Here is an 8502-nt window from a genome sequence, read left to right as displayed (position 1 = left end):
CTAGGGTGAAACAGATCACCAGCCCAGGTTGGGTGCATGAGACAAGTGCTCGGGCCTGGTGCACTGGGAAGACCCAGAGGGATCTGGTGGAGAGGGAGGTGGGAGGGGGGACCGGGATGGGGAATACATGTAAATCCATGGCTAATTCATTTCAATGTATGACAAAAACCACTGCAATGATGTAAAGTAATTAGCCTCCAACTAATAAAAATAAATGGAAAAAAAAGAAGAGTCAGACATGACTGAAGTGACTTAGCAGGTAGGCAGGCAGGCATCATATATATATATTTTTTCAAATTCTTTTCCATTTTATGTTATCAAAAGTTACTGAGTACAGTTCCCTGTGCTATATAGTAGGACCTTGTTGTTTATCTGTTTTATATAGTAGTTTGCATGTGTTAATCACAAATTCCTAATTTCTCTTCCTCCCTTCCCCTCTTTCCCCTTTGGTAACCATAAGTTTGTTTTCTATATCTGTGAGTCTATTTCTGTTTTGTAAATAAGTTCATTTGTATTTTTTTTTTTTTAGATTCCACATATAAGTGATATCATATGATATTTGTCTTTCTCTGTCTGACTTATTTCACTTAGTACAGTATCCTTTAGGTCCATGTTGCTGCAAATAGCATTATTTCACTCTTTTTATGGAGTAGTATCCCCTTGTCTATATATACCACATCTTTTTTATCCATTCATCTGTCAGTGGACACTTAGGTTGCTTCCATGTCTTGACTATTGTAAATAGTGCTGCTGTGAACATTGGGATACATGTATCTTTTCAGATGAAGAGTTTTTGCATTCCTATACACTAACAATGAAAAATCAGAAAGAGAAATTAAGGAAATAATCCCATTCACCATTGCAATGAAAAGAATAAAATACTTAGGAATAAATTTACCTAAAGAAACAAAAGACCTATATACAGAAAACTATAAAACACTGATGAAAGAAATCAAAGATGACACAAATAGATGGAGAAATATACCATGTTTGTGGATTGGAAGAATCAATATAGTGAAAATGAGTATACTACCCAAAGCAATCTATAGATTCAATGCAATCCCTATCAAGCTACCAATGGTATTTTTCACAGAACTAGAACAAATAATTTCACAATTTGTATGGAAACACAAAATACCTCGAATCTTGGAAAAGAAGCAATCTTTAAAAAGAAGAATCGAACTGGAGGAATCAACCTTCCTGACTTCAGACTATACTACAAAGTTACAGTCATCAAGACAGTATGGTACTGGCACAAAGACAGAAGTACAGATCAATGGAACAAAATAGAAAGCCCAGAGATAAATCCACATACCTATGGACACCTTATCTTTGACAAAGGAGACAAAAATATACAACGGAGAAAAGACAGTCTCTTTAACAAGTGGTGCTGGGAAAACTGGTCAACCACGTGTAAAAGAATGAAACTAGGACACTTTCTAACACACAAAAATAAACTCAAAATGGATTAAAGATCTAAATATAAGACTGGAAACTATAAAACTCTTAAAGGAAAACATAGGCGGAACACTCTGACATAAATCATAGCAAGATCCTCTATGACCCACCTCTTGAAGTAATGAAAATAAAAACAAAAATAAACAAATGGGAACTAATTAAACTTAAAAACTTTTGCACAACAAAGGAAACTATAAGCAAGGTGAAAAGGCAGCCCTCAGAATGGGAGAAAATAATAGCAAAATGAAAACAACTGACAAAGAATTAATCTCCAAAATATACAAGCAGTTCATGCAGCTCAATACCAGAAAAACAAACAACCAATCAAAAAGTGGGCAAAAGACCTAAACAGACATTTCTCCAAAGAAGACATACAGATGGCCAATAAACACATGAAAAGATGCTCAACATCACTCATTATTAGAGAAATGCAAATCAAAACCACAATGAGGTATCATCTCATGCCAGTCAGAATGGCCACCATCAAAAAGTCTACAAACAATAAATGCTGGGGACAGTGTGGAGGGAAAGGAACCCTCTTCCACTATTGGTGGGAGTGTAAACCAGTACAGCCATTGTGGAGAATAGTGTGGATATTCCTTAAAAAACTGGAACTAGAACTGCCATATGACCCAGCAATCCCATTGCTGGGCATACACACTGAGGAAACCAGAATTGAAAGAGACACATGTACCCCAATATTCATTGCAGCACTGTTTGCAATAGCTAGGACATGGAAGCAACCTAGATGTCCATCGGCAGATAAATGGATAAGGAAGATGTGGTACATTTATACAATGGAATATTACTTAGCTATAAAAAGGAATGCAGTTGAGTCAGCTCTAATCAGGTGGATGAAACTGGAACTTCTTATACAGAAGGAAGCAAGTCAGAAAGAGAAACACCAAAAGAGAATATTCACGCATATATATGGAATTTAGAAAGACAGTAACGATGATCCTATGTGTAAGGCAGCAAAAGAGACACAGTGTAAAGAGCAGACTTTTGGACTGTGCAGGAGAAGGTGAGGGTGGGATGATTTGAGAGAATAGCATTGAAACATGTGCATTACCACATGTAAAATAGATGACCAATGCAAGTTCAATGCATGAAGCAGGGCACTCAAAGCCAGTGCTCTGGGACAACCCAGAGGGATGGGGTGGGAGGGAGGTGGGAGGGGGTTCAGGATGGGGGACACATGTATACCCATGGCTGATTCATGTTGATGTATGGCAAAAACCATCACAATATTGCAAAGTAATTATCCTCCAATTAAATACATAAATTCATTTTAAAAAAAAAGACTTTTCTCCAGATATATGCCCAAGAGTGTGATTCCTGGATCATATGGTAGCTCTATTTTTAGTTTTATAAGGAACCTCCATACTGTTCTCCATAGTGGCTGTACCAATTTACATTCCCACCAACAGTGCAGAAGGTTTCCCTTTTCTCCATACCCTCTCCAGCACTTGTTATTTGTAGACATTTTGATGATGATCATTCTGACTGGTGAAAAAAATTCCTTTTCTACCTTGACTCTATCAATTCCCCCTGCCTTTCCCCAAGGTCCTCTCCAGGTAGGACCAAACTTCTGACTTCATGAGCACAGATGAAGGTTCCAGGCCCTAGACTTTCCTTGAGCTGGACTACAGCCTGCACTTTCCATTGTGACCCTTGACCCCCTTTCTTTTTTTTTTTTTTTCTCTATTTAGGGTTTTTTTTTTTCCATTTATTTTTATTAGTTGGAGGCTAATTACTTTACATCATTACAGTAGCTTTTGTCATACATTGAAATGAATTAGCCATGGATTTACATGTATTCCCCATCCCGGTCCCCCCTCCCACCTCCCTCTCCACCCGATCCCTCTGGGTCTTCCCAGTGCACCAGGCCCGAGCACTTGTCTCGTGTACCCAACCTGGGCTGGTGATCTGTTTCACCCTAGATAATATACATGTTTCCATGCTCTTCTCTTTAAACATCCCACCCTCGCCTTCTCCCAGAGTCCACAAGTCTGTTCTATACATCTGAGTCTCTTTTTCTGTTTTGCATATAGGGTTATCGTTACCATCTTTCTAAAGTCCATATATGTGTGTTAGTATACTGTAATGGTCTTTATCTTTCTGGCTTACTTCACTCTGTATAATGGGCTCCAGTTTCATCCATCTCATTAGAACGGATTCAAATGAATTCTTTTTAATGGCTGAGTAATATTCCATGGTGTATATGTACCACAGCTTCCTCATCCATTCGTCTGCTGATGGGCATCTGGGTTTCTTCCATGTCCTGGCTATTATAAACAGTGCTGCAATGAACATTGGGGTGCACGTGTCTCTTTCAGATCTGGTTTCCTTGGTGTGTATGCCCAGAAGTGACCCCCTTTCTTGAACGCAGTCCCATGACTGCCTTCAGACTGCTTCTGGTCACCTAAATGATTACTGGTGATGACTCCCTTCTCCAGCAACTCAGAGAGACTATCTTTAGAATCCTGGGCCCCCATATAGGTGTGGGAGTGGTCAGAGAGTGGGAAACAGTTAGTCTTTTAAGACATGTTACCCTAAGTCCAGACCTTGGGTAGTGTTACTGTAAATCTAAGAACTTTGCTTCAAATCCTTCCTGAAGGATGCTTGGGAAGCTAGAAGTCAAGTTCATAAGCTAAATTTTGTTGAACCACAGAATCTGGGTAATTCTTAGGTGAGGTAACCAAAATCTTAAAAGGTGGAGGCCTTTAAAAGGACAAGCAAGGGTCCTTTGGAGGTCCAATTTGGGGGTCATTTGCTGGGTACTGCTGTCCTTCCATCATTTCTATTTCTATACTAAGCACTCCCGTGGCCTGAAGAAGCGAATCCCTGTGATTTTCAGCAGTTTCCTAAAGGAGTGAATGTTAGGTAGACAGAAAAGTAATATAGTGGACTTCCCTGGTGGTCCAGTGGCTAAGATTCTGTGCTCCCAATGTAGGGGACCCAGGTTCAATCCCTAGTCAGGGAACTAGATCCCACATGCCTCGACTAAGACCCATGCAGCCAAATAAATAAATATTTTTTTAAGTAATATAAATGGTAACTACCTTCTACTCCTAGCTTGTACAATCATCTTTCTTCCATTCATACTATTCCAAACATGGCTCCCTCCTGGCATACTTTAATTACTCCCCATACCACCAAGAACTACCCAGAGAGAAACAAGACATACAAACATTTCCAGCTATCACAGTCACAAGTGAGGTTATGGGGCATCTGTTTACAGTTCAGGTTTTCTCCATGATCTCTTCTTTCTCTAGAGCCACATTATCCCAACTTATTTTTGTTCTTCTACATTTCCATGACCTAAATGGTGAATTCACTCCCATACTATCCTATTTACAATACTAAAGAAGAGGTGAAAGAGTTTTTTAAAAAACACAATCAGCGGGCAACACAGGTAGAGGGTAAGTCCTTGTGTCTGTACATAGCCACAAGGTGGTCCTGTTATTTATTTATAACTTCTCTGTCAATTTCACTCTCCTTTTGTCTTACCTACCAGGGGGTGGGCGGGCACAGTTTCATTCCTGAGGAGTCTGAGTTTTGGTGGGCTTCTTAGGGATGCAGTACTCTGATGTGTAACCCCTCAGCACAATCATAGAAGAAGAGACCTTAGGGGATCCAAGTCTCATTTGTATTCCTCCCTGTTCTCATTCTAAAGAATGAACATCATAACCACCTGTTTTGAGCGGCTCCAGGAACTAAGAGTGAACTTCACATTTTGTGGAACCATTGTTTTGTTGCATGCTAGATGTGCTTCTTCTAGGGAACAGGAACTTCTAAACCAGCAGAGATCAGACTTTCAGGGACAAAAAGTACAACTGTTGCAGATGGGTCAGGAGTATTTATGAGAGACACCACCTTTGTTTCTGCCCCGCTCTGTTCTGAAACTTGCAAATCTTGGCAATGGGAGAAACAGCATCATAAATGGGTTTCAGGTTCATAGTAGATATTACCTCCTAGCAGCCTGAGCTGCGATTCTCCTTGCCACATGCTCCACACAGCAAGCATACCGATTCACTCTAAATGTATGGGCACCACAGGAGCTGCTACATGATAAGAGCAAAGAGGCTGACCTACGAGCATGGAGAGCTTGTTTTAGCTGGGGATCCACATTAGCCTGGGTGTGGTACGAATAATAAGTGCTTTTTGAAGTCTTGGAAGGTGGCCAAAATCTCTGCAATTCCCATAAAGATAAGCTACGCCATTTTACTTCCTCTATTGATAAGGAGGGTGATTTGCTCCTTCTGAACCTCATAGCTCTTTCTCCAGTGGCCAGGGAGCATGGGACAGTAGACAGGGGATGAGAGTCTGTTTCTGCTTGGAAATTCCTAAAGTCAGGAGCTTTCCTGGAGAAGTCTATTCCAGCAGGGTGAGCAGAGACCATTATGTAGTGCATTATGGAAGAGAAGGATGGGGGCAAATTCCACACCCAGTCTTAACTCTTCATCCCTCAGAAGGTGCAGAAGATGATTTCAGTGTTTTCAGAGATACAGCCAGTTGGAGCACAGAGGTTAGAGAAAGCAACAGAATATTAGGAGAGCCCTGAAACTTATACCAGCCACATAGAAATAGGTGACCTTTCATCACCACATTTATCCCCATAGCAATAGTTATGAGGGAAACACATATAGCCTGGCCCATAAAAAGTCCTCACTACATGGAAAAAATGATGCACACTCCTCTCAAGTCTTCCCCAGGTCCAAAATCCCTTGTTCTCCTACAAAACACCAAATGTGTCAATGGATTAATTATTTAATTAATACCTGCCAATCCTGTATTCGGAGGAGAGGTGAGAAGAAGACCCACTCCCCCACATTCAAATCTCACCATGTTTCTCTCCAGGCTGCTGACTTGGACTTGCATAGTTAAGTCGGGTAGCTCACATCTTAATGGATAAGTCATTCTTTAACACAAGTAGGTCATAATACTAAGATAAAGAAGTAAATTAAAGCTGTGATGACAGTACAGAGGACCTTCTTTGACCTCCACATCCTGAGGAACCCCTTGGGCAGGAGATGACACGTTGCAGCTTTGGGAAACCATAGACCGGGATGGCAAGATGTGAGTTGCAGACAGCCACAGCCGATAAGATATTTATGAATAATCGGGGAGATACCCGAGCCCACCACCCAGCAGACACATTTTCAATCAGGACAGACTGTGACAGTCTTGCTTTCTTTTCCCTAGGAGGGCGATTTCAATAAGCACAAGGGTTTAATGACCGCCTGTCGCCCTCCCTCCCTCGGTAGTCTGTGGGCCCTTCATGCTGCCTCACTCTACAGCCGCTGCATGAGCCTTGCGGGTGCACGAGCCTGCAGTGTCTGGAGGCCACGTGGAACAGGGTGTGTCTGTGGATGTCAGCACGGAAGGCAAGGTCGACGGCTTGCCCGAAAAGCAGTACAGGCAGCCATCAACCCCATGTTGGACCAGGTCAACCCGTGCCTGGACCACCTGGAGGAGAGGAATGACCGCCTCTCTGGCCGCCTCCAGGAGGGCTTGAATCTAGCTGGCAGACACATCTTGAGTTCCAGCAGCCACTCAGGGAGGCCCCAATCGATTGGCAGCCCCTAGTGGAGCCCTCCAAGGGCCCCGGGGCCAGGCCTCTACCCTGCCTGCCTGAGCCGGCTCTTGCCTGAGCCTCACCACCTGGCTGAGGGCGGCCTGCAGATATCCTCCGGGATCTGCCTGCCTGGGCCATCCTTCTGGTACTTCCCTTCATGGGCCTGGCATACCCCCACCTCCTGACATCCCCACCTAGGGTCAGGTGTGGGCCTGTGACCCAACCAACTTGCCTGCCTGCCCAAATCCTGGGTGCTGCTCACCCTGCCCAGGCCTTGAGTGTTCACATTGAAGTAGTCACCAACAGTGTGCACGTTCGTGCATGCACACACACACACACACACACACACACACACACATACTAAGGGTCCTTAATATTCTCAAGTTTATGTAATATGTGCAAACCTCATACAAAAGAAGAGGTTAGGCTTGGTTTGCTGGATTCTAAATGGAGGCCATAATGTCCCTTTTGAGAGGGTCCTTGGCTTTATCAGGGGAGTTCGGATGCCTTCTGGCTTGACATCAACCACAATTACAAGAAATGCATACGCTAAGCAGTGTGCAGATCTTACCTGATGCTAAATGTTCCTAGGAACTGGTAGAATAATCCCAGAGGAGGGGGTCAGGGTCTCCCTGAGCCTTCTGAGTTTCAACCTCTGAGAAGAACCCTTTTTTCCTAACCCCCAAAAGCTCTCTGTCCATTCTGTGCTAGGTACTACTTCAGGGGTGTCCTGGATCCCTTGGCAGTACTTTATCTTAAAGGCAGCTTCCAGTTAGTCTCTGGAAGGTGTGTGACTATCCTGCTTCCCTCTGTAAGTTGCCAGGCTCAACTGGTACAGGTCCTTTGGGGCGAGGCCAAGAGGAAGTTTCACAAGTGTTACAATGGATTCACCTGACCATCCTTTATTCTAAGGACTCTGGGTGTAAATAAATCATGCCTGGGAATTGAACGTGAGCTATTCCTTTGTTAGGCTAGTGTGGTGACTTAAACTCCAGGCACTTCTGTTGGCCAGACATAAGAATCTTTTTGGTTATAGAAATCAAATAAGGCCTTGGTGGATTATCTGTAGATTTCATTCACGGGAACTCCAAGGTGAATTATCCATGGCCAGAGATCTGTACATGTGTTTTAGTCCACTCAGGATGCTATAATAAAATGCCACAGACTGGATGGCTTAAAGAGCTCCCACTTATTTTCTCCTAGTGCTGGAGCCTGAAAGCCCAAGAATAACACTGCCAGCAGGATGGGTTTCTGGTGAGACCTGTCTTCCTGGCTTGCAGATGGTCCCCTTCTCTTTGTGCCTTCACATGGTCTCTCTTTAATGTGTTTGTAGAGAGAGAGATCTAGTGTCTCTTCCTCTTACAAGGACACTCTTTCTATCAGAAGAGGGCCCCACCCTGATGACTTCATTGAACCTTAATTATGTCTTTAAAGGCCCATCTCCAAATATAGTCACATTGGGA

At 43.0% G+C, this 8502-nt stretch overlaps 1 pseudogene; it reads left to right on the top strand.

The window, feature by feature from the left end:
• The first annotated feature begins 6530 nt into the window (after positions 1 to 6530).
• On the top strand, positions 6531 to 7189 carry LOC110125457 (bublin coiled-coil protein pseudogene; annotated as a pseudogene).
• The last annotated feature ends 1313 nt before the right edge of the window (positions 7190 to 8502 follow it).

This window comes from Odocoileus virginianus, unplaced genomic scaffold (genome assembly GCF_023699985.2).
Source record: "Odocoileus virginianus isolate 20LAN1187 ecotype Illinois unplaced genomic scaffold, Ovbor_1.2 Unplaced_Contig_93, whole genome shotgun sequence".
In the NCBI taxonomy this organism is placed as follows: domain Eukaryota; kingdom Metazoa; phylum Chordata; class Mammalia; order Artiodactyla; family Cervidae; genus Odocoileus; species Odocoileus virginianus.
The sequence above is the reverse complement of the archived record's forward strand: the minus strand, read 5'-3'. Positions and strand labels throughout refer to the sequence as shown.